Genomic DNA, 27,780 nt, shown 5'->3' with positions numbered 1-27,780 from the left:
TGCTGAAACTGTAAGATAAGATCAGACAAGGTTTCTTCTCGAGCCATAATTCTAGTAATTGAATCTGTTTGTGTGATGTGTATTGGCAGAACAGAATGACTAATCTTGCAATGAATAATTTATTTGATAAATGTAGATTCTCACTTTACTTCACTACATTTTAAGAACAAAGCAGATATTTTGAATTATTCATGATGCAGATTTAACGAATTTTATAATTAAAAAAAGATTGTTATTGATAATTTCACTGGGAGTATTGATTCAGATAAATTTGAAACTCAAGTGTAATTTTAAGTGTTTAATTTCTGGTGCATGTAAAAGATGGCTTTTGCTAAAACATTGGATAAATTCTTGAGTGCCTGGCACCATTGTTCATCATGAAGCTTTAAAATATGGTTTCTATGAATGCTTTGCATCAGTTGAGGAGCTCACTGATATATATATGTATATATATATATATACATATAGTATTTGTACCATATGATTGCTTGAGCATTTGTGGAAAGCACATATAAACAATATTTGAACATTTTCAACTTGTATTTGTTCATAAATACATGGGAAGGGAAACAAACTATTAATTTTACATTATTTTGGCTGACTTTATAAATGATGTAATTGGTAGCTGCACTCTGTTGCAATTCAGATCTGCCAGCTTCAGTGGAGGAAGGCTTTGCACCAAGTTCAGAACTGGGGGGCTGCTGGAACCCTGGATGCTGAGATTTTTACCCTTGACAGGTGACAATGAGGAAAAATCAGGCACAGCTTTCTACTCTTCCAGCTGAACCTTTTGGCTCTGGTTCTTCTCCTGAGTCTGCCTGCTTTGTGCTGTGTCAGTGGAAAACTGTCCCAGAGTTACTCCATGTGAGGCATCCCGGTGACAGGTCTGTGCTTCTCCTTGCATGATTTGCAGCTTAAGGAGATTCATCAAAAATCTCACTCACCTTGAAGTTGGGCAGCAATTTACTAAAAGTGCCAGGATTTTTTTCTCCCAGGATGACAAATAAAAATTATATCTCTGCTTCCATCTTTTGCCTGTAGTTTACCAGAAGAAGGTGTGAAGATTTCAGGTCATGACAAAATCTTTCAGGAAGACAATGGGGTGTGAAGTTTTGGCCCTGGGAGTCTGTTTGTTGTAATTAGATTGGTGGGAGAGATTTTTGCTTGTTTTCTGAAGGGAACTCTCTATATAGAAGATAAAAAAAAATGTTTTTAAAATAGGAATTCCTATCTGGAAAAGTTAAAAATGCAATTCAGTCTTCAGCTATTCAAATGCAGGTCAAATCAGAACATATTCTGAACTTTTTGAATAGAAAAGAATAAGTGCAGGGTCTCTAAAATGTTATGCTAGAAATAATATTCCTGAAGAAAAGAAGAATTGATTTCCATCTAAATAGACAATACATGCTGCACATATTTCTAGTATTTGTGGGAACATCAGGACTACTTCCAGCAAAAAAAAGTTAATGTAGTTTTGTGTCTCATTTTAGGTTTATTTAGTTTGAGACAGACATACTGATCCTCAGTGAAAACCTCAGTGCTAAAAATGGTAAATAATTGAAGATATTTTGTGGTAAATATTTTAAGAATTTCATCTGAGTTCTTCAGACCTCACCTCAACTCTCAGTATTGTCAGTATCCTGATAAAAATGTGTTTTCGATCTCTGGCATTCCAAGTTTGTAAGTAAATAATTCTGTCCTTGAACCAGAGTGTAGATTAATTACTAGCTGGACATAGTTCCTCTTGACCAGAGAATATGAAAGTTTTTAACAAAGGGAATATTCATTAATCTTGTGAGATGTTTTTTTTGGAAGACAAATATGTATTTCTGAGGGGAAAGGAACACTTACAAGGTTTAAACAGAGGGCCAAATTTTCTGTATACTTGTGTATCACATGTTTCCCAAACAAGATGATATAATAGCTGTGTGTCCTTGTAATGTCAAGTGCAATGTCTGGCTACTATGAACCAGAATATTTATTTTGAGATATTAAAGGATTAAATATGTATTATCTGACAGTCCTGTTTTAACAAGACACTTGAAAAAAGCAATTGCTAACAGTCTGAGGAAAATGATTTAAAGGAAGACAATGAAAATATGTAGTAAAGTAGACAGACATACATCATTGATGGGCTGTGTAATTAAAATCAGTGGCTTCTCTACAAGGAAGTTTGATCAATTTAGGAGGTGGATGGATAAAACCAGATGTATATATGGTTACCTTTATTAGAGTTTCCTACATTTTAAAACATTTCATTTAATGTGTTTTAGTCATGTTATTTCAGCATTAGGTGAAGCAATGTCAGTGTCGCTCTGGCTTGTTTGCAGCATAAGAAATGTTGCTCCAGAATGTTGCCTTATTTGAGGGAATGCCCTGGGTTCTCTTTAGCTTCCTTTATTATTTAATTCATATGAGGTATTATGGTGTGTCTGTATTATATGTAAGTTCCTTTGATACACAGAATATCTGAATCTGTTACAGGTTGTAGGTGGCAAGTTTGGTTCAAAACCTTTAATTTTAGAGCACTCCATTGGTCATAGGAGTCCTTGGAGCAGTTTATCTTATCAACAAAAGTTGTGAATGCTTCACAAATGCTAAGGAAATTTTTGAGTTGTAGACTAATCTGAGTTTTTCAACTGTTCATTCCTCAATGGAGTAAAATTAGATAATTTTTCTGTGTAATGGAAAACCCCATTTTTCATTTAAATTCATTTTTGAATTTAAAGGGTAGAAATTCCTTCTGACACAGAATATTTAGAAATATGCAAAATCTTTCTTGAACAGCTCTAAAGCTGGTACTTTGGATCAGATGCGTTCTAAAACACCACAAGTTGGAGAAATCTAAAGAAAAAAAAAGAAAGATGGAAATATTCAGGACTGCTAAAGACTCTAGGTCCTAAAAGCTAAAATTATGAGAAAGGAAAAATATCACAGTAGGAAAGAATAGGAACAAAGGGCCACTTAATAAAGTAAGACTTAATGAATGAGTTTGCCACTGATTTATGTCCACTAGAATGGCTGTGCTTAACACACCTTAACAACATTGTTTGCCATAGAAGTATTTTTGTGCACAGTTGTGTATGCAGTACAATAAATATTTGGTCATTATGACAAGAGCCAACAGCAGAGTTCAGGGCCATGGGTGTTAGGAGAAGAGTGTGAGGGCACGAGTGTTTGTGTGTGCCATCAGGTACTCACAATAACCAAGCCCACAAACCCATATCTTTAACAGTTACTGCCAGGTAATGCTGAGCTACTGGGAGCAAATGCTTGAAATGAATTTCTTGCTGCCATCTTGTGTCTAAAGGCTAAATGGCAAGGAAATTTCTGGAGTTCCAAGTAGTGATTTTACATTCAACATCAGGTTGTTCCTCGTATTTCTCTTAACGCCAAAGCATAGACAGAGGCTAGTCCTAAAATGAAAGTTTTCAAGGTTTGCTCTTATGAAGAATGGGAAAATGCAATTTAGCTTATGTAAGAGATTTTGTGAATTTTTTGTGAGAAATACTTAGTAGAGTGGCAGTTCAGGTGTTAAAGGTTGCTTTCCCCAAATGTATCCCCAGCAGAACAGAATTATGAGACGCCAGGAGAAATAACTAATAATACTACCATGATAGACAGGGTGGAGCCCATGTTTGCAATATTGGTATCCCTATAAATTTTCTTCTTGAACCCATACATGGGACACCTTCTAGCAGCATGCTTGTTGTGCTCCAGAAAGACCCCAAAGGGCTGTTACCCTGTTATATATAAAATCTAAAAGAACAACATTGTAGCCTACAATAGGGTGCTTTTCAGGAGTATCCACAAATCTTTGATGAAGATGACGTTGCCTGTTACATAATTTTTTGTTAATTCCTCTCATGGTTTTTTCTTCATTCCAACTATTCTTGTTCATGAACCTTTGCTGCCCTGAGTTCCCTTTTCCATATCCAAACTTTAACTGCAAGTCCCATCCAAACTTCAACTCTTTCCCTTCTCAGCTGAACTGGAGCTTTTGGCTGATGTGAAGGGCTGTTACTCTGTGCTTCTTTGCAGGAAAGCAGAGCCATTTCCATTTGTTTGCTAGAAGGCTGGCTGTGAGAGACAAGCAGAAGCTGGCTGCATCTATGGCAGTTTTGGAGTTAGGAGTGCTTGCAGTAACTGCTGACTGCAATGATGATGAACCCACCCCACAGAGCCATTCACTGCACCAGCTTTATTGCAAACATCTGAGGAGACTCTGACCACGTTTAGCGTGTAATGAATGAAGACAGTGGTTGCAAGAATTAATTGAAGGCAATACAAAATCTGTTCACCTAAGTGGGTTGGTGGGAAGGCACTTCCAAAGCAGAGGAAAAGGATGATCTTGCACTGAGAACAACCACCCTCTGTGTTCCTTGGTCCATGCTAAACTCATCATCTAGATAATTCAGTCCTTTAGCAAATGCTTGACTTTCTTTCCAGGCTGTACTTGCCCCATCATGAGTTTTTTTGCCAACGATGAATGACCATGCCTTTTTGGGTAATTTTTTGAAGATCCATATCTTTCCTGCTCTCCACACACCAAAGCATCCGCAGTGCTTTTCCAATTGAAACAGTTCAGTATAGGAAATTGGTCCACCTCTTCCTACTCCCTGTCAAACAAGTAAACATCTTGGGGATTCTTGGCATGAAAAAAAATTTGATTATATTAAAAGTAAAGACAGTCAATGAAACTTAAAGTTTTTGGCTTAAATCAGTGATGGCTGAAGTCTGTTGATTTTAATGAATTTCTGTCTGCAGAGATGAGGGCTGGAATTATATAAGTGCAAAAAATATCTCTTCATTCTGTAGGCTCTGGAAATACTGTTGGCGTAAACCACTGGAACAAACTACCCAGAAGTGAATTCTTTCTCTCTTGACATTTCTAAATAAGACAAAATGCCTTTATGGAGGATATATTTTGTTCAAACAGAAATTATATGGCTCACTGCAAAAGTACCTGGATGAAACTCTGTGGCCTCTGTTATACAATCAGATGTCTTTTTGGATCTCAGATTTAGTGATCTTCAAAGTTTTCTTTGTCTTACTTGTAGCAGTCCCACGTTGTTGGTTATATTTCCTGCTTTTCAGCAAAGACTGTAGGTTTTTGGGGAGCCAAAGCCTTTCTGGAAAATTGCCTACAGAAGGACTGTAGAGAAGCTAGTATGTGGTTGAGGGCTACTGTCCCACTCTCAGTAATTCTGAATAGTTATTGACATATTGAGTGACTGAAATAAGAAGTCATTCTCAAAAGAATATGGAAATCACTCTAACATGCTTAAGACATGTGAAATATATGCATAAAACATATGTGAAATATATACATAAAACATATGTGGAATAGCAGACGTTCACTCGATATGGGCTGTTATTAGGGTTCAGTGCTGACTTGATTTGAGGTGACTTTCAGGTTCTACTTCTCAAAAGCTATTTGCACTTTTAAATTTTTTTAATTTTTTTTTATTTGCAGCTTCAGTCACACATTGCAGAGTCAGGTAATATTTGATTCTGAATTTATAACTTATCGTTACAACTCTGAACTTTGGACATTCCTATATTTTTTGGAGCGGAAAGCTGGCATAGAAGAAAACAATCTCCTGAAAAAACTGTCTGGACTTGAAATCTATTCTCAAATTGGATCAGTTTAGCCTTGGCAAGTGGCCATTGGTAATCAATCTTCTGATGAAACAGGGATAGACTGGCTCCTTTCCTTGGGTTAAATAACTCAAACCAAGATTTGGTATCAGTCCTTGGTGCATAAGTATCAATCTGTAAATAGAGTTGGCCACATTTCTACGAGGAGATATTTTGACAAATACAGTGTTGTCTGCAGATCTAAATAGAGTCTGAGGGGAAGGGCAGAATTTACATTTCAGCTGACCTTAAGGAAAGAATTTATATCACACAGGATACAGATAACTTAATGCTCCAGAAATGCACTTGCTGGGGATGCACTTTCTGATGAAAGATTGTCATGGAGTACAGAGACAGCTAGATGCCCTAGAGCAGGTATTCGTCACTGATATAATTTCAGCATAGTGAGGTAAACACTTTGCTAATGTAATGCTTAGATGTGTCCTCTGTCATAATAGAGGAAAATCCTAAACTTTTGTACTGAACTGTGGGGGCTGTTATTATTACATTTTAATGTATTTCAGAAAAAAAACTCAGTGACCTAAGAGAAACTGTAATATGCTAAACAATTGTGTTTTAAAAGCAGTACATAATAAGTGCAGTTTCCATACAAACTCAAATCCATGAGAACTCACAAGGTTTTTAGTGACATTATGACTGACATATAATAGCAATAATATTAGTTCCTGTGTCATCCTTATGCATTCTGTACATGTTTTGATTTCCTGATACTGTTTTCCAGAATGAAATCTGGAATGTATTTCTTCATTTCAGAAATGAAGAAGTACTCTTTGTATACACCTCCTTGAATTTCAGCAAATTCATTCTTATTCACAGAAAATTTATTTAAAAAGAAGTACAGACTAAAAAATTTGGGATTGATTTGGAATTAATCCCAAAGGATTAATGCTTGGAAATCTTCTTGCTGCAGGTTCCAGCTTTAATCCAGGCCAGACCACTAGTGAAAGTCTTTTAGAGCTGGTAAGAAAATATCTTTCAGAGTTGATAAGACAATATCAGATGTGCTGATAAGAAATTGGACACATTGGATCATGGAACCCTGATCACCCTGCAATGAGGGTGACCTTTTCTAATCTCCTTTTACTGATCTGAGCTAGGGTCACTTGACAACATCCCAGAATTTGGTTCCTACTTATGATGGATACCTCCTGATATCTAAGTTGTATTCAATAAGCTGGCACTCCCTCTTCTCTCTGCTGGAATCTGCATGATATTACAATCTGCAACGTGTGTTACTGTGATGATTTTTTTGATGTGCCCAAGGCAGGCAGGAGTGAGAAAACCCTTGGAGGTTGTCCAGCCTGATAGGAGAGGATGGACTGACGCATCTTTAGTATTGGGAGCTGCTCCAGAATATGATCTTCTGGCCCAGTCAAGCCTCTTGCAAGGGTAAATGTCCCAGATTGCCTGCTTGCAATTTCTTCTCTCTCTTCCCTTACCTTATGTGTGCAGATGGCTCTATCTGAGTATGTATCTACATTAGTGACACATTTATTAATTAGTGTGTAGTGTGTAAGGAATGCATAAGATTCACTTGTATGTCTGTCCATCCACAGCAGTACAGAAAGTCCTATGTTGCTCCTCAGATAATGGACCTTACCCAACTTGTAAACCAGTTCTTTAACAAAATAACAGAATTGATTCTGAAATATAATTTTGAAGTCATTGTCTCCTAATAGGGTGGATTTGCTTTGAGACTTCCCCTTAACGAGAATTCCTTTGTCAGCATGACAGACCCATTTAACAATATATGTCACTGGAAATAAACATAATGTATTTTATTGGTGTTCCTACACATTTAACTGTGGAGGGAGGTGAGCTCAGAAATTGAATATGCAAGGCAACAATTGACAATGTAATGGACAGCATCTGCTTGGTGTCCAGACAAGGATTTGCAATGCTTTTAAAATGGTACAGTACATAGCAACTATTTGATGTGCCAAACCACAGAAGATGGTTGATGATGCTTATGGAGTGGAAGATACTCTGTAAGTAGTCCCTGTAGTGTATTTACAATACTGTACATTTTGCACATGCTATTTATTATACTGCTTGTTTGTAGTCTTTTCTTTCCGATAGTATATTATCATGAACAGAGACCCTTTGGGAAAATTTTCCTTATTGTGTGATAGGAATTGTACTTCGTGCTGTCTCCTTCTTCCATAAAATAATTTTCAGCAATGGACAATGCCGAAGCATTTTATTACCATATAGAAGAGTGTACTGGAAGCAAAGTTAGATGTAGCAATATAAAAAAACCATAAACAGTGCAAACAGAAAACCAAGAGTAACACCCCAAACACAAAGAGAATTGTAGTCTTCAGGGAAAGGGAAAAACATCAGGGAAAGCTGATGTTTTAAACATCTTCTCCATAAATTATGTTCCTTATTTCTCCATTCATTTTTCCCCCCCATCCCATCCCATCCCATCCCATCCCATCCCATCCCATCCCATCCCATCCCATCCCATCCCATCCCATCCCCACATTTCCTTTGTATTGACTTTTCTCATTCTGACATGCCCATAGTTGAGTTTTCTGCTGCAGTGACGACATGACCTGGCTAGTTGCGAACTCACCAACTTACTTGCCATGAGCAATGCCAGAACCCAGCATATGCTGGACACCCTGGAGGTGGGAGTGCAACTGCTGTGCTTCTAATAATGTCTACACTGGATGCTACATCCCAATGGCATTAAAACATCTGAAAGCTTCCAGGGGGCTGCCAGTGTGCTTTGTTGTCCAAATTTGTCAGATCCTTGGGACAAGAGGTGACTTGGCATTTGTTTTGTATGTGGCCAGACACCCTGCAGCCAGATTGAGTGCTTGCCATGTAAATCTGATCCTCCATTAAAACTCTGTGAGAAATCCTAAATTTTGCATTTTTTCCCTCGGTAATTTATCCTGAATGATCCCTTGAGTTCTGTTCTGTTTTCACTTGCACTGGTAAACTTAAGCAAATTAGTTGAATTCTATTACAGGGGAGCTAATGTGTTTTTAATGTTACCCTCAAAACCAATTAAAACAAAAAAAAGAAGTTTGTCTGGTGTTGCCTGATTTGAATTATTACAGGAATATCTAAGGTCTACATGTGGGTTAGTTTTCAGCATGAAAAACCCTACAGGACTGAGACTTCTGTTCTTCAAGTTCTTAGGCAACTACTTACCTTTAGCCTTGTGAGTGTCCCATTTGAAGGTGGAACTCTTGCTTAATGTTAAACAGGTATGTAAGAGTTTGTCAGGCTGAAGTCTGCAACTTCCTTCTCCTCTATGGTTTACTCTGTGTGTTTGCTAGGCAACTTTAGGCAAAGCACCTTTATTCTGTTTACATCAGCTGTGGATCCATTTCCCTGTGTTTGTGGAAATCCACATTTGGCATTTTCAGAGATGTCTGAGCCAAGCTCAAACCTCAGTGTTTGGATATGGGGTGATGGTAGACACATGTCTTGTCAGTTCCCCAGTTTTTGTTATTTTTTAAAATGTATTTGATTATGAACTGGGCTTATATAATGAAAACAAAACTTTCATTAGTCTGGTTTGGGAGGGACTGCGGTTGAAAATGGGAAAGAGAAAAGGATCATGGGGATGGAGGCAGGGAAGGTTGAGGGAAGACAAGCAACCAATGGTGCTACAGCCAGTGAGGGGAAAAAGTCTGGAGCAGCATTTCAGGGATTGTTCAAGGGCTGGGTCTCTCCAGCTCCTTTGGAGAAGTGGAATGGTGCTGCAGATGTGTTTCTGAGTCTGCAGTTACATTTCTGCCTGGGCATGAGGCACCTTGAGCAAGGGGCTTTGGAAGCCTGAGAATCCTAGAGCTGTACTTTTTAAAGGCTCCTTTCCTCTCATGCTTGCAACTTCCCAGTGGTCAGAAGAGGATACCTGGTCCCTGCTGTAGCTGGGCTCCTCTGTTTTCAGGGAGAGTGAACAAGGGAGCTAGAAGGATCAAACTGAATGGGAAATAATAGTACCTTCAAGACTTCATTTCAGATTAAATAAGAATTATTTAATTTTGATACTAAGTTTTTTATAGATTTGATGGTACCATGGGACCTGATCAATGGACAGCCAGGGGTGAGCAAAGCCTGTCCATATTTATCTTTGCTAAAGATGTATTTCACAGGTCGGAACTGCAACACTGAGTAATTACAATACATGGATCTTAGCCAGACAGTCTTGGACAGAGTGGCTGACCAGTTACATCTGTTCTGTGCCTTCTCCACAATACCTCTTCTGAGGTTAAGAGAAGTAATGAACTTAAACCAAAACTGATTATTTATGGTGATATGCAGAGCATGAAAGGAAATAGGTTGTGGTTTTCCTAAGCCTAGAAAGACAGAGAAACTAAACTGTAGGTGAAATCTCTCTCTCTGAAGATGAAGGGCAAGATTCTCAATTGATGTACATCTCTGCAACTTGGCATCAGTGAAACTATGTTGATTTACACCAGCTGAAAAATCTGGAAGGGAACAATGCACTTTTTGTTTAATTTTTATGTGATCGTCAGACCATCCGTCACATTCAGTTGAAGAGGAATAACATTTGGTAGATGTTTAGTCTTGATTTTTTTTTTTTTCCTGAAATGGGAAGTGAATTAAATGAAGACAGAATAAGGCATTTTTATTATTTGGGCTAGCTGAACAGTCTGAAAAATACTAAATTTAAAAAAAAAAATCATCAAATAAAGTATTTGACATCACAGCAAAATACAGTTAAATGAATTATTTCTTAAAAGAATTGTTAATAGGAATTTAGAGAAATCAGTTGTGCTGGACATGACTGGATTTGCAAAGAGTTGGCTGTGTGAAACTGTCTGGCTAATCCATCTCTTCCACAGCATATGTTATATACCCCCTGCCTGTTGCACATGTATCATCCACTGGCATCATTCAGTGCTGAATGTCATCAGGGGACCCAAGGTACAAGGATTATCAGTTCTGTTTTAGGGACTGGAAGGAGATTTGGGCTGGTGTCTGTGTCTACCTGCTGAGCTCATTTTGCTGCAGTGGTGGAAGCTGCGCATGAATTGCTGCATGCCCTTTGCAAATGGCTTGCCCTGAAGGGAGGGTGGTACAGTGGTGGCTTACACAGAGACAGTGTCACTGTGCCAAGGCAACAGAAAGGATTTATGGACTAAGGTCCCGGCTCACCCAAAGGAACCAGTGATTGTAAGGGGCTGCTTTCTGTTTCTGCCTAAGCCTGTTGTCAGAGGTGGTGGGGATAAACAGGCAGTGCCAAGCTGCTCTCTGTCTCCTGTGCAGGCAATGTTTGACTGTAAACAGCACTGAAGGCCTGGCAGACTTTTTGACTATCACAAGATTTGCATCAGTTTTGACACAGACCAGGAAAGGACTGGTGGAGCAAAAGTTTTGGAGCGGGTAATTTCCTCATTTCATTGAATTGAAACTCTGGGAGTTCCCATTTGGGACTTGTTCCGCTGCTGGGGAATACATATATTAAATTACCATGATTCCAGCCTGATGCTAGGTTACAGTCCAACCTCTATTACCTTTAAAAAGCCAGTTTTTTAGGGTGCTGCAGTTTAATATGGAAAAAATATTCCTAATGTATTATTCTCAAGGCTACCAGCCAAGTTGTGCAAGCCACCCTTGTAGTCAATGACAAATAGTAGTGTGAGAAATGTGCTTCCTCTTTCATAGGCAATTTTGTAATTTCTAATAATGATAATGTGCATCCAAAATCAGAAAAGAATACAAGTATGTGATGTTTTCAGTAAGGCATGTGTTAAAAATCCCTAAATCTGATCTTGGAAAGTCTCAGTGGATTTGGAAACACTGAAAAAGCCAGGCCTACCTCCCAGGCAGCATGGCTAGGACAAAGAGCTGAGGAGTCCAGGAACAGACCACCTTACTGCTTAGCAAGGCAGATGGGACAGGGTAATTGTGAACCAGCCACCAACCAGCCTTGATATCAGGGGATTCTCAATCTGAAACAAATTTACCCTCTGTTAACTTGAGGTTAACCCAGTGTGAACTGTAGTGGGAGAAGAAATGCCAATGAGCAAAAACCCCTTTTCTTCTGCACGGGGAACTGATCTTAGAAAAAAAAGGAGATTTTCTGGCAAATTGCTTCTTGAAGAAAATGGAGGAGAAATGTTCTTTGGCTCCTCATGATGGGTGAGCAAAATTTGAGTGTGCACTTTTTTTTACCTACAAACTGCATGTGCAATGTGTATTTTCTTGTGCAAGTGTGGAAGGCAATCTAATGTTATACCCTTTACCAAGGGAGGCAGTTCATCTGGGTTGAAAGTGGAGAGTTTCTTCATGTAATATAGCAGCTGAAGTGAGTGAATATTATGTGGGTTGTGCTGGTACACAGTAGTACACCAAATGTTGCTCACACAGCTTTAGAGGTGTTCCGTCTAATTCAGTGGCTGCCCAACAGGTTTAGTGCCAGAGACCTATATAAGAATATCCTGCTCTTGGACACATAGTTCCTGAAAACATAAATCCCTGTGTGTGGTTACTGTACAACCAGCATCTGACTCATTGCTTCGCAAAGCACTTTTAGTTGCTTGGGAAACATGAGGATATGCACTACAGAAACCCAGAAACTGCCGTGCTCCTCTAGCAGTCTACAACCTTGGAGCTGTCAAGAAAACTTTGTTCTCTGTTACCCACACCACAGCCACTAGGAACTTCATGTGATGACCCACACAGAGCCCTGTATCTCCAGCCACTCTGAATGCATCCCCTTGGTGTTCCAGCTGATGGGGAGCCCTCAAGAGGTGTTATTAGCGCAGGCCACATCTATCATACAGTTTTCTTTCCATACAGCAGGGGGTAGTAAAATACTCAGAGACTACATGTGCAAGAAAAGAGCATCAAATAGTAGAGCAACTGAATGGAAAACAAACAAAATGTCTATTTTTAAACTGAGCTAAATCCATATAATTTTCAATAGGGAACCTTTTGAGTCCTTGTAAAACAAGTTCCTTAAGGGCTTGAATGATGCTATTTAAATGTGTAATGACTTGGCCTGTTAAAAACCCAACATATTGATTGCTGCACTTTGAGGATGAAAGTATTAAACATTTTAATCGTGCTGTGCATGTTTAGGATGCAAACAAAAGTCCTCATTGTGAACCTGCCAATTAAAGTAGCTGCCAATAGGGAAAGGAGACATGCCTGTGGCTTTCTTTGGGTTAGCTGAGGTCATGGCTACAACTAATGCAAAGGTTCTTAAAGAAGTTTGGCATCTGATTGCATGAAAATCCCAAGCAATACTCCTCTCTTTCTATTAAAGATTTTGGAGCTGTTTTGGACTGACAACAGTGTTTACAGAACAAGATCAAGGCTTTTTTTTTTTTTCCTTATATTAAGAAATATATAACACTTAAGAATGCAAAGGAAAGTCTGAGATGTTAGTGCTAGAAACCCAGTTACAGGACTGTTCTTGAGCTTCAGAATATTGTACATGATCATTATATAGTCCAACAGGGAGCTCATAAACCATCAAGGAAACCCAAGGGAAGCCAGCGGGAATAGTTATGTACTTCTAGAAAAGGAGTGGTTTAGAACTTCACTTACAGTTTTGAAGTAACAATTTAATTTCTATTAAGTCATTGCCTCCATATTTCTATAGTACCATTTACCATTTAGTACACAGAGTAACATCACATTTCTCTTCCAAACAATGTGGAAAAAAAAAATCAAACTTCTTATTTCCTTAAGGATTTCATAGATATGCATAACCTGTGAAATTGGTTCCTAGTCACGTTCTTACACCAATTTAGCCTGATAAGGTCTAAATCCCAGCACACCTATTCCAGTGTATGTTAAGAGCAATCTGAATGGCAAACACCCAAGGTACACTGGTGCAGAGAGCTGTGAAGAGCTGAGTTTGGCTCAGTGTTCCCTATTGCAAGAGGAAATCTGTACTTAAACCCATGTATGACATGGGATGTGTTTATTTTACATTTGTGCAAAGGTTTTTAAATTTCCATCTAAATTTTTGTCTGTATTTTTGTCTCAGCTGATGTGGCTTCATAGGAAGATTCTGAGGAAGACACAGAAGTCCTCTGGTGAATGTATACTGAACTTGGGTTATATAATGATTTGAATTTTATTGGTAACTATTACTAACGATTCTGAAGTAAGTTAAAAAAAACAACCTGGAAGCCAAATCTACTTTATTTTCAAGAATCTCCAGCTATCACTCACATATCCTTGCCAAATGTGTCATTTCTCTTAGCAACAGTTTAGATGACTTTAACAAGTATTTTTAACCTGTAAAAGAAAGTCATAGAGCTCACTTCTGAAATCTGAAGTTCTGTGCAGATACCTAAGGGCTGGATTCAGTGGTAAATTGCTTCCACTCCTGACAAGACCATGGAAGCTTTCCTTGCAGGGAATGCTTAGTAATCCAGTGAAAGCGGTTTGGATGGATTTTTGTCTTTCCAGTTGAATCTGGCTTTACTTTCTTTCTAGTATTATAAATTATTGTATGTGTAATAAAACATGTGCACCTCCTGAGAAAAATGTCAATTCTACAGAGAAAGAGGCTGATTCAAAGATAACATTAGCTGTAGATGTATTTGTCTGTAATTAATCCACACTTTAAATTATCACCGAGGTTATCTTGGAGCAATGGAATCTTGGTAGCCATGGTTTTACATAAAATGTCCAAAATTTCACTTGCAGTTTTGCCTGCAGACAATTTGTAGTGCAGTCTTTAATGCTCTTTTAGATCCCTTTAAAAACAGATATTTCTGGAATGACAGATGCATTGGAGATAGTTAGCTGGTATTAACCCGCCAAAGTAAAAAACTGTCCAGTCTTTTGCATCCACCTTGTCAGTGGTTTCTGTCATCCCTGTGGGTTGTATAATGCAGAGTGATGTGGCAACAGCTGAATCTGGTTGAATGTGTGCCAGAACCACAAATATGTTGCTGAATATAATGTACCTTTTTTCCATCTAATGAGCAAAAGCACAGATGATACACAGGGGTTCTCACATCCCACTCTATCTCTCATTCCCATCTTTGGATTGCCTACCAAGTGCTCCAAGTGCAAACTAACCTCTGAATTTGATATACCAGATGCTGCTATCTCATTTAAACTTGTGTCTTTTTAAAACATATAAATACTTAGCAATATCAGTTAGATAATCTCTTTACTCTTAAAATTTATTTAATTGGATGGCTCAGGCATACCTGCAATGAAATCTCATTCTTAGTGTCGCCTTCTAAGCCTTCTATAGCATCCTGTCCTCTTCAAGGCTCTCTTTTAGATGCTGAGTTTCATGGGGCAAGCATTATTTATTCCTTGTTCAGTGCTAAGCACTCTTTCACTAAGTTCAGCTATAAACTTCCAAAAATGTACTTATAATAAGAGTTTTACCTGACCCACTGCCTTATAGAACAGTTCTGCCTTACAGAACAGTTACTGTTCTGTAACTGTTTTTTGATCTTTTGAAGGAGTCCTTTTAATACCACTGTGGTTTAATTCACCAGTTCTTGAACTTTATTCTGGATTAATAATTTTCTAACATTAGGTTTGGATTTAAATTTAAAATAAATTTTCAAAAGGTCATCTTATGATGAGATACTTGTGTAGCCATCAAGAATTAAAAAGGAAATGGATATGTTCAGTTGTTCCAGAAGGCTCCTGGTATAGATATAGGTAACCTATAGTTAGATTTGAAATTAAAAAACAAAAAGGGAGAAGGCTTGAGAACCTATTTTTGTGTCAGATCCACATGACTGGCAGGAATAAGAGTGTTGATATCACTGGGGGTGAATATCTTTAATTTTTTGGTTAGGAACTGGGGAAAGATAAGGTATCAGAAAGGAAGGTTGTACCAAGTCTGATTTCTGCTGGATTTGGAAGAGTTCAGAAGGAAGCTAGTGTAGTCATAAGCAAATATTTTATTTTCAGTATTCCTGGACACATCTTCCATTTAAGGAAGGCTTGGGATAAGGCTGGGGAACTGGAAAAAAACATGTCAGAGAGAGTACTATGGCGTAGGCAGGAGCATATGCTTCATATTAGGTATTCCAGTACAGATTCTTCCTCTCTCTACAGTACATGATAATTTTAGGGCTAGGACTGGAATCAGGTTTCCAGAAAAAAAGGTAGAAAGCCTTTTTATTCTTGCATTTTGCAAGGCTGGCAGAGATAGGATGAAAGTGTGCATAATTGGGAACAAATGCCTTATAATTGGATTTACTATACAAAGTGGTCTCTTTAAAAATATTAATAATAATAAAAAGAAAATAAAAAGAAAATTAGGCTTAGGTTTAGGGTGGCATTATGACCTAAAAGAGGGAATCTTCCTCTTCTGCCAAGCTCACTGTTTAGGATCAACAAAGATTATAAAGAATGTTGTTTTCTAATGAATCTCAATTTTTCTTAATGAAATGTTCACTCAGTTTTATTTATTTATTTTTTTTTTTTTGTCTTAAAAGCAGGATTTAAGAAGAAATTGCCATTGACCCTAGCTTGTCACTGGGTCTGGAATGGCTTCAGTGGTAGGAATGCAGGTTAGCATCATGAAGGGGGAATGCTGTTATTCCTTACAGAATACCCTGTTCACTGGAGTGGGAAGGGTTATTTGGGGAGACTATTGGTGACTATACAGTTACTCTCTGTAATGCTCTTTAGCTGCAAGAACTAGTTTCCTGCCCATATAATAAGTGGGATTATGTTTGGGGTTTATATCATATCTGGGAAGGAAAAGGTTTGACCTGGAAAGTTAGGATGACAAGTTATATCAATAGCTGATGTTTCGTGTTTAGAGATTCTTGCAGGGATTAGTTCTACAGTTGCTTTTCAGGTTAGGTTAGAATTAATTTAAGTTTTGAGTGTAGAAAATAAGTCTTGAAGAAGTCAAGGTCCTGTTGGATTCTTTATGTTCTCAAGTGATAATATTCATTTCTCCACATGCCATAAATTTCTGCTGGGTTTCACTCTAGCTGTTGGTTACCTGGCTATAACCATAACCTCGTGAATGTGTAAGGAGTGGGAAACTCAAATGCACATTGTTTCCAAGAAGTTATTAAACTCCATATTTCTGTAGAAGTGCTTACAGAAGAAATTGTTAATAATGAACAGCAATAGATGATGTTCACCCAAGGGTTCTAGAGAAGCTTGGAAGGTGGATTACTGTAAATAACTGCTTTGAAGGACCAGTGAACAGGAATTAATATTGTGTATTGGCAAAAAGTCAATATGGATTTTTTAGGTCATGCCTCACTAATGTAGTAGCATTCTTCAGAGAAGTCAATAAGCTTGTAGATAAAGGAATAATGGTTTATTTAACCTATTAGGTTATATCTTTTAAAGAACCTAAGTCAGAGGATAAAGGAAAGAGACAGAAGTCAGCAATCAATGGTCAGTTTTCATAGCAAAAGGAGGTTACCAGTGAAGTATCCATGGGATTTGTCCTGGGGCCTGCATTGTTCCCAATATTAATAAATGGTCTAGAAATGAGTAGGAGAAATTTGTGAGGTATCTTAGTTTGCTGACAATACTAAGTTATTCTAAATGGAATGATAGAATCATAGAATAGTTTTGATTGAAAGTGACCATTAAAGATCATCCTGTTCAAACTCCCTGCAATGGGCAGGGGCCTTTAACTAGATCAGATTGCTCAGAGACACATCCAACCTGACCTTGAATGGGAAAGTTGTTCCAGTGTTTCACCATCCTCATTGTAAAAAATTTCTTCCTTGTATGTTCTGTAAATCTACCCTCTTTAAGTTAAAAAACAATCACCTTTGTCCTAAGTTCAACAAGCCCTACTAAGATGTTTGTCTCCATCTTTCTTGTAAATCATCTTTAAGTACTGAAAGACTGCAATAAGTCCTCCAAAGCCTTCTCTTTTACAGGCTGAAAAACTCCAGTCTCTCAGCCTTTCATTGCAGAGGTTCTCCGTCCCTCTAATCATCTTTGTGACCCTCCTCTGGACTTGCTCCAACAGCTCCATGTCCTTCCTGTGCTGAGGACCACACCGCTGGATGTGGTGTTCCAGGTGGGGTCTCACCTGAGCAGAGGGGCAGAATCCCCTCCCTCCCTGCCCTGCTGCCCACGGTGCTGGGGATGCAGCCCCACACACAGGTTGTTTCTGGGCTGCCAGTGCCCCTGGCTGGGTCATGTCCAGCCTCTCATCCACCAGCACCCCAAAGCCTTCTCAGCAGAGCTGCTCTCCATCTGTTCATCCCCAACTCTGACACCAGAGTTGCCTGGACCCTGGTGCAGCACCAGCACTTGACCTTTTTGAGGTTTATGAGCTTGGCAAAGGCCCCCTTTTCAAGTTTGTCCAGGCCCCTCTGCATGGCATTCCATCCCTCAGGCATGTCAACTGCATTATACAGCTTGGTGGTGTCTGTAAATTTTCTTAGGGTGAACTCAGTTCCACTGTTTCTGTCTTTGGTGAAGATATCAAACAGTTCTTTTCCCAGTACAAACCTCTGAGGGACATTGTGTGTCACTGATCTCCATTTGGGCATTGAACATCCATTATACCACTGAGCTGTCAACGACCACCCTCTGGATGTGACTTCCCAACCAATTCCTCATCTACCAAACAGGACATCCATCAAATCCATCCCTCCCAGTTTTGAGATAAGTTTCTTTTTGGGGGACCATGTCCAGGGCCTTACAGAAATAGATGGCATCTGTAGCCCTTCCCTTGTCCACTGAAGTGGTCATGCCATTGTAGAAGGCCACCAACACTTGTTCTCCATCTGCCTTAGCACAGCTTCTATGAGGATCTGTTCCATTAGCTTTGTAGGCACAGAAGTGAATATGTAACATAATTTTACTGTGAAGAGTTATAGAAAGGAGTAGTATATGTAAAGTGAAACCAGGAAGTGTCAATTTTTTTAATAGGAAAAAGACGTACTTTTGCCTCAAATCGCATTTTTAAGCTGTCAAGATTCTTGCAACAAGATGCTGTGGACAGTGAAAAAGAACTTGAAAAGTCCAAGAAGAAACCATTAAGGACTATTAAAGATAGAATTGCTACATCTGGTTAGTTGCTGCATCAGCCACAAATCCCAGGAGGCTGAAAAATATTCTGGGGAATTAGTGCTGTATATTACACTGTTCTCACATTCTTTCCTGGGATCTGTCTTAGACACCATCAGGAATGGCTGCTGGGTAAATTGGAAGCTTGATCTGGTAAAATAAAATAAGGGAGGGTCTTTATGAATTAATCTTGTAAAAAAAGAACCAAATATTCAGTGTATCTGATTATGCATAGGTGTTATTTGAATTTTCAAATACTGCCATTATCAGTGCATAACACTTGCTACGCTTGTCATATTTCTATATGTTTAAAAGGACAATACAATTGCTTTAGTAAGATTAATTTGGCACTCTGCACTCTGAGAACCTTTTCATATCACTTTATTTGGAATCAAATAAATTGTGTATTTTTTTCCTTTTGGGTAACTGTCCTCTGTTCCAAAGTCAAAACTGAAAATAGAAAATTAGTTAATTAAAAGCATAATATATGTTACATATCATGAGCTGTCTTGCAAAATAAATTTCACAGTTGCCAATCAAGCAAGCCCACAAGCAAGACTACTCAGGTTTAAGGAGCTGCTCTCTCAGATTTCTTTTTCTGCTTTTTCTGTGATTATAGTAAATTTACCACAGTACCATCACTCATGCTTTAGGACAGGACCCTCCCTGGTGGAAATCAGCAATAGTTCTGTTTAGGCATTTAAAATAGTATCAGAGAGTCATGAAGGAATATTTGGTCCTTTTAGTTGCATAAAAAACCTAATAGAAATACTGTGTTGCTTATAAATAAATCAAAAGAGTTTGCAAAATGTCAGGTGCAGAGAATTTTGTGGGAGATGAGATCCCCTTTGAAGCAATATGCTGTATACTGCTGGTTATAGGCTTTCATTAGCTTTATTAGCTTCAGCTTCTTAATTTGTACTCCCGCCATCAAGTCCTTCTCTCCATTCTCTCACAGACACTCTCTATAGTCTGGGTGCAGGAAGCTTTGTTGCTGTATTTTGCAAACACAGTAGAAAGTGGCAATATTGTTAGACATGTCCTTGGATGCCCTGTGACTTGCAGCAGCAGCAGGAGTGATGATCTTGTATTTAATATCAAACAATAGCTCACTATAGAATTTTCTAAACTAGAGTTGGCTTCTCACCATGTCCCAGTACCAAGCTGGCATTTCACAATAGAGGAATCAAATGTCTTTTGGCAGCATCCGATGTCATCATTGCTTAGGGCCTGATCTCAGAATTTGGCTGTCATGAGTCACTTCATCTACTCAGTTGTGTAAAACAGAAAAAATGTGGGCATCAGCAGTGATGTGACCTTTATACAGTTTTCAACAGATTGAAGGAAAGCAGAACTGTTATTACTAATTTTAAACTGCTAATGGGCTTCTTCAATCCATGAAACTAATGAAACTCTATCGCCAGAAGTATACACCATATTACTTTAAAGGAAGTCTCATTTGAACCCAAGAACTCACAAGCAAAATGGCAGTGGAATGTGCTTGGAGAGAAGTGTTGCACCTCATTTTGCACTGTCCTGGGTAGTGTATTTGTTGGCTTGAGGGAAGGACAACTCCTATCTTCCTTTTGGCATATTAGCTAGAGTTGCATTGAGAAGCAAAATAAAAAAGATCACTTTTGGTTTCAAACATCACATTTGGTATTCAAAATTATAGTTTAAGTTGAAGATCTACTGAGATTCTTCAGAAGAAAATATTCTGTATAAAACCTCTGCGGCTATTGGGATAAAACTGGAATTTCTTTCACAGCTTGTGATCTGGCCAATTTGGTCTGCTTGTATTATACAATATCATTTGTGGAGCTTGACTGGTATAATAATTGGGTGCTACTTAAGTAATATTTGAGTAGGAGTTAAACTGTAAGTGAATTATGGGATGATTTCATATGGTGGTCATCAGCCACAGACTGTTATGTGAGGAAAATGGACCAGAGCTTCATATTCTGATCCTTTCCTATATTCTTCTACCTTTAGTAAAGTTATGTTGCTCCTGCTTCCTGTCTTATACAGGTACTGATCAAAGAGAAGAATAAAGTGCTTGTATAAGAAAGAGGATTTTTTAATATAAACATCATATTAATAAACAGTAGGTGTTAAAAGATTACCAAATTAAATAAGGCAGAACAAGTTTAAGATTTCAGAGGTATCTTCATTGTGAGTTGTGTGGTACATGTTGATGCCTGAAAGTCCATTCTTTTGGGGACATGCATAAAGTTTTTAATGTTACCTTTCTGACTATGATAGCTGCAAATAAAATTTTAAAATGTGGTGTTTAAGGACTACAGCAGGAAAAGATTTGACATACTAGCAGTTTGATAACAGTCTGCTAGTTGTGCCAGCTTTCAGTTTCCAAATCAAACTTTTTGTCTGTGTCCTTCTGGTGGTCTTTCTTGGAGAAATTGCAGTGGTGTAGTTGGACCATGCGGTTTCCTCAGTGAAATTGTGTAGGTCTGTTCTGATCTGTTCCCACTTGAAGCCTGGGGTTGATGAAATGTTCAGTCTCCTTCTGTTACAAAGATCATAGTCATTTCTGCACACCTCATGCTGTATTGTATATACTCAGAACCAGAATTTATCTCTGGCAAGAGCTGTGCTTCCTGAATTATGTTTGGCATGCCTGTTCTCAGTTGTGAAGTATTTATCCATTTCCTGGTGTCAGCTGCTGAATCCAAATGGATTATGGTCCCTTTTAAATAAAATCCAATCTTGTCATCTGCTACTGAATCCAAGAATTATTATCACTTGTTTCATGGGCTTCTTATCAACAGCTTATTTTGGCCTATTGGTCTTGAAACATTTTCATAACACCTCATCAGCACCTGATTTTGCTAATTCATGATGTGGCTGAAGTTGAAGTGAAGGTGGCTCTGCCATCTAGTTTGATTTAGATCTATTGCTGACTTAATAATATGAGCAAAAATGGCAGCTGAGCGTCTGTCTGCCTTTTTCTGTAATAAATGTACATAAAGAATCTCTGCATCTGCTAACTGATGTTGCAGATTGCTTTCCCTTCAGTGGAAGTCTTTCCAAATAGTCTCAGAAGCAGCAAGAATAGATGCTTGTGGTTGTTTTTCCTGGCATATCAGTGGTGTATGGAGATACCTCGTTTCTGCTTCCTCTGTTTCTGTCACTGCAGTTTATAGGTTAGCCATTAATTTTTCTGTCAAATTGCAGTGTGGAGCATATGTGTTAGATGGCATCTACAATACATGGCACCTGCATGCTCCATACTGTTTGCTTAGTTCTGTATCAATACATTATCATTATATTTCTTTCACTGATCACTTCAGTTGCTCTTTCAATGAGTGGCATGTTTAGACTGGGTCTGTTGCTTTAAAAATGTAGGATTTATTTGCTTCTATTCTTTCTGAGATTAAATGTGAGTGCCAAGAATGAGAACTCTGCAGTATAAACATTTTTTTTTGCAATTACTTATTCAGGTAAAGGCAAAACAAAACACTTTTGTATCTGCTGTTTTTTCTACTGGGCTTCTTGAATATGTTGATAATCTGTTCCAGCATTTGGGGGCATTATTCCAGCAGGATTGTCCTGATCATCTTCCCCCCACTATAGCCCCTCAGTGTTATACCAATGATTTTTTTTTCTCCTTCCATTATAAATTCTGCAGGGAGACTTAGTTCTGGTGTTCAGTTTTACTGCTTGGACACAGATTTTGTTTGGAAATCCACCATACCTGGCATCACTCCATGTTGATGATTTCCTTTGTTTCTCACCCTTATTTTGTCTCTTTGTAAATTGTGTTTTCTATATTGTTGTGGAACTCACAAGATCGATCTCTGCTGTCATCTTCCATATGCCACATGCTGAGTAGTAACATAAGAAAACAACACATTTCTTAAGGCTTTAAATTGCGAGAACTGTAACAGAACTGAAGCCTTGTGGCAAGCCAGTGTTCCCAGATGGGAAAGACTACATTTAAGGCCTTTGGTGCTATTAATTTTTAAAGGCTGCAAAGAATGAATAAAGTGTGAGTGAGGCCTGATGGCTGACAGGGATGGAGGGGCCTGAGCTAACCGTGCTACACCAGTGCCCCTGACTTCTCCCCTGGCTTCATTTTGGAGCAGTTTCAACATGAGGTCAGGGAGGCATTTCCAGTGGGAATAGACTTGCCAAAATATGCCTTTATACTTCAGTGCTGTGCTGGCAGTGATGCGGTGCTCAGCAGGTGGAGGGGCTGTTACAGAGATATTTGCACTGGGAGAGGTAGGATTCAGGTGCAAGGTTGTTGAGCTATTTTGAGTATTTTTCACTCTTTTTAGCCCATTCTGATTAGCTGATATCTGAGGGCAATATTTTTTACAAATTTATGATGAAATGTAATCATTCTTTGTTGCAATTCTGTCTATATTTACAAACTTCCAGTTCCCTGAATGTCAGAAGTAAACATGAGAGGCTCATTGCTTTAACAGTCTCCTCAGATAATTGTCTACCCTAAGCCCCTCTTTCTTGCTTCATTTCTTTATCAAAATCATCCTACATGCTTTCTAGTTGTCTCTGGGGCTTTCCTGCTGCCTGCTCTATCTGTGCCTGTATTTTTGCCCTTTCTCATCCTTGGTGAACTCAACTGAACAACATTCATTGCCCCGAGTTTGAACTTAGTCCCTAAGGAAAATTGCAGTGGTTGGTTCTTTTACTAGGCCTCTGTGTTGGGTGCTGACCTTCAGTGTTTTTTCTCTTCCATGTAAGTGTTGTAACCAGCTTTTTACATTTAGCCTACTACGTTGTATTCAATAAAATGTGACCCCCAAATTCAACTCTACTATCAGAGAGATTAGCTATTCCTATTTATAAATGTCACTGGGGTTTTTTTTTTGTGTGCTGTCAAACTGCAGTTCTCCTTTCCCCCACATCAAATTTTACTTGTTTTGCATAGACCCCATGTTTCAGAATAGAAAATAATGGACTTTTAGGGTCACTCAGGGAAGATATTTTGTTTTCCCAGGTTTCTGGGCGGGGCACTTCAGCCAATCACATTTCTTGAAGAAGATCTCAGACATTTCAACTTGGCCCTATTTCCTGCCAACAGCACCTGGCAAGAGAGCTACGTAAGTTAAATTGCAGATATAGTAAAGATTTATTTTAGGTAAAGGCTGTTTGTAAGATGTTTGTGTGCCAAGTTATGTCTGGAGTAAACTTTTATAGCAAGCACTAAATCAGAAGCAAGCAGTACAGAAAGAATTGTAAAGGGGAGTGAAATAGAAAGGCTGACAGATCTGTAACTGTAATAAAAATGGTTGTGGAGAATTCTATGGCATTAACTTAGATAATTGCCAGAGTCATAAAATCCAGATTTTTCTGTCTTCAAGACTCCTGGGAGCTGCTGGAGAAGAACAAAATTAAATGTAATGGTTCATATATAATTCAGAATTTTGTTGCTTTTTATCATTCTCAAAAGAGTAAAAGTGACCTACTTTCTATATGTTGTAGTTTAGTGGGAAATTCCCCTGACTCCCAGTGTTAGCATGCTTGTTCTCCTCTTAAGCAGGTGCTAACTCCCATCTCTGCTTTACTACTGCTGGCATAGTATGTGCTAAATGTGTTGTGACATTCTTTCCTCTCAGTGTATAGTGAAGATGGTTGTGTTCCTTCCCAAATTCCAGTTTTGTTAAGCTTCTGGGATTAATGCAGGATCTAAAATAATTTTCTGTATGTTTCTTGTCAACCACAGTAGAAGTGATTAAATAACAAGCTCTCCTCTAAGACTGATGTTTTTAGAATCAGTAAGTTATATGTGATGATGACTTAAAAGAGAAAAAAAAAATAAAGCTAAAAGACACGGATAAAAAGGCACCACTTCTTCTTTATTTGTTACAATATATATTTGGAATAAAGTGTGAAAGGATAATTAGAAATCTTCTTGGAACTCTGACAAGAGTCAATATTAGCTTCATTGTAAGGATGGATTAGAACTGGAAACACTTCAATCCAAAAGGCTTCTTCCATTCCGTGTTTACAAAATCCAAGGAGGTCAGTCTAAAAAATCTGTGTGAGGAAAACTAGGAAATTGGACTTAAGGTTACACATCAAGGCTGTCTTCATTTACAGTACAATACTTTAGAAGTATGCTAGAGAGAGTATGAAACCAATCAGTTCTGATCCTGCCCTCCAAGAAAAGCCAATATTTAGTTTTCTGGATCAAGCTCTCTGTGGAGGAAAAGGAGATAAACTTAATGAGTTTATACTTTTCCATCATGTTGCTGAACTTATCAATGATTGAGTAAATTCTTAAAATTTTTCACTTCTTTTCCTATTACCCTCATAGAGACAGATAAGAGAACATGTTAATCCTCTTTTGCTGAAAAAGGAACTTTATTGACCAATAAGGGATTCTGGGCTGTAGGATGGACAGTGCTCTAGTTATTTTTCCAAAGAGAGTTTGCTACACAGTTTGATTCTCAGGTATACATACAAGAAGAAAAACAAAATAATGCTTTTCATTAAATGAAATGTATCCTTTATCCTTCCTTTCATTAAATGAAATGTTTGCGGGGAAATGTTTGAAAAATAATCATGGTTTTCTTTAGCCATGTTCTATTTAGTTATTTATTTGAAGTAAGCAGTTTCCTCCAGCTATGGATATTAGACCAGTTAGCAAGAGGACTTGTTCATATATTTTTACCTTTTTGGTCCAAGTCTTAGGAGTTGGGAGTTCGGTTCCAAAGGGAATGAATTTACGTATGCAGGACACGTTGTTCAAGGAGCTAATACTTACAGTAAACAGAGGTTGCCTAACTGTTGAGTAATGCTACAATAGTTATTTCCAATATTTTGCAAGAAACAATGTTCATGCAATGTTTTACCACTAGCAATTTGTTAGTGGTTTTAATTTAATGCCAAAAAAATTGCTAAGTGCTGTAATTTCAAAAACATGGAGCATCACATATTGGGAACTACACCCTCTTTATATATTTGTAAGGTAAGACATATATAAAAGATGCACAGTTTTTTTTTTTTCTCCCATTATTGGTACTTTAAAATCGAAAAAGTGTAGGAATGCTCTTGTTACATCACAAATAATAAATTATATCATTGAAAGGAGATGCATGTGTGTGCAACTTATGTTGCAGGTTAAAGAGAAAGTCTTTAAAAAATGCTTAAAAGAGGTCTTTCTCCAACGAATTAGGTCAGGAAGGCAGATACAATCTGAAGTGGCTTTATTTCATCTTCTGTTTTTGGAGAAGTGATGTGTTTACATTGTAGTCAGGTCAAAACTAGCAGTACTACAAGTCTATATGCAATTCTTTGTGCAGTGTATTACATTTATTGTGATTAATATTTGAATAGAAAAAAACATAAAGTGAATGAAAATAAATTATCTGTAAAGTGTCCCTAGATCTCCCTCACTCCAGATCCTATAAGCATTCAGAATACTGCTCTACTTAGTGTAGAGCTACTTCTTTGTAGCTTAACAGTATTGCTGGAAGTTTTCCTTTCCACTGGAAATAGGAGGCAATTTCCTAGTGCAGGTCAGCTTTAACAAACAGTCCTATTAATGCAATTATCACCAAGTTCTTCCATTTGAGATAGAAGCAAGTTCTTTCTTATTTTAAAGAGGGATAACTAAAGGATAACGTGGATGAAATTCTTTTGAAATGTCTTACTCTTGTTAAGTCACAGAGAGAAGCAAAAGATTTATCTCCTATGCTTTTGCTTTCTCTATTGCTGTGGCATTTATGTAGGTATGCATATCTATATAAGTTTACACATATTTACGTGTCTATATTTAATAGAGACATAGTCCTCAGCTAGATTTGATTAAAACCTACTTTTCTCTAATTAGACATTTGAGTCCAAAGTACTGGACACTAAGCATGAATATTCTGAAGGGGAGCTAGGAGTTTCCCAACATTTCTTCCACCAGTTTAACAACTGTTTGATTGCTGGTGCAATCCTATCATTATCACCTTCTTTAAAAATAGCAACATAATTGTTGGCCTGAAGTTAGTAAATTCATGTGTATTTTTTCATGTGGTATAATACTGTGCATACATGCATACACACAGTTTTTTTCACAAAAGTATCTACATTGCATTAGGTGTTGTGTGTTTTCATTCAGTTCCAAGCTGATTGGTCTTTGCCTGCTTCATTTTGTTAAAATCTGAATAAAATTTTAGGTGGCCCTTTGGAAGGCTTGCCTTCAATGAAGGCCTAGAATTTAAGATATGAGACATATTAACTGGTTATTATTTCCATCAAACTCACTCCCAATTAACATCCACTTGTGCATGTCCAACTATAAAAGTAGGTTTCTCCATAATTTCTCATTTCTCTAATCATCAATTTTTTAATAACTTGGAGCAGAACCTGTACCAGGGAGTCTGTGTGGCTACACCTGTACTTTTTAGTACAGAAAACCCAAGAAATATTTAGGTATTCACACTAATGTCACCCTCTAGATCTTGCTTTGCAGATAATCTGTTCCTTTAAAATACTCCATGTCTCATATTATTTGATGAAACATCCATAGAAGAAGATTGGCTTTCCATACACATGGTGGTACATGGAAAAATATCTGTAAAGGTTTGTCAGACACCTCATGAAATTTTTGATGGAATGCTAGCTTGTTAGCTTAAAGGCAAAGTATGGAGCCATGTCTTGTAACATGGAGAAAAAAGCCCGGTACTGATACAATCACGTGAAGGAAAGAAGCCTGTGCAGGAAATCTGTGACTCTAGCTAAAGAGGCAGGTTAATTGTGATGAAGATGCTGGCAAAGACTGTGCTTTGGGGTGGAAAAGAAAGCATACAGTTTTCTGGAAAATGACTGTGAGAAGGAGATGAAGACATGCCGAGCAGGACAGGTTCCAACCACCCAAATGCACATCAGGGGTGTGAGTGCTTGGGCAGATATCTGCAGCAGTGCAAGACATGATGTAATCACAGATGCAGAATGAAATAGCTGTTCTTTGTTGTGAAAAATGGTCCCACATCCTTTCTTTGGTGTAGTTAAAAGAGCTTAAATAGAAAGCAAAGGAAGATACAAAATAAAAGAGCAGAAATTAGTGCAAAAAATGCAAAGTGATGAAGAGGAGCTAATGAGGTGGATTGAGATGTGGAAATGGTGTTAACAAAATGAAAATAATACTTCTGTCGAAAT

General features: G+C 38.0%; 1 long non-coding RNA gene across 1 annotated transcript in view; it reads left to right on the top strand.

Annotated features, from left to right (window-relative positions):
- The window catches only part of LOC118687086 (uncharacterized), an 84,217-nt gene that overhangs the window by 34,550 nt on the left and 21,887 nt on the right, over window positions 1-27,780 (top strand). The window contains exon 3 of the long non-coding RNA XR_004980286.1: window positions 23,627-23,729. This is a non-coding gene — a long non-coding RNA (uncharacterized LOC118687086). The remainder of the gene's footprint in view (window positions 1-23,626; window positions 23,730-27,780) is intronic.

The sequence above is a fragment of the Molothrus ater genome, chromosome 6 (assembly GCF_012460135.2).
Source record: "Molothrus ater isolate BHLD 08-10-18 breed brown headed cowbird chromosome 6, BPBGC_Mater_1.1, whole genome shotgun sequence".
Classification (NCBI taxonomy): Eukaryota; Metazoa; Chordata; class Aves; order Passeriformes; family Icteridae; genus Molothrus; species Molothrus ater.
The sequence above is the reverse complement of the archived record's forward strand: the minus strand, read 5'-3'. Positions and strand labels throughout refer to the sequence as shown.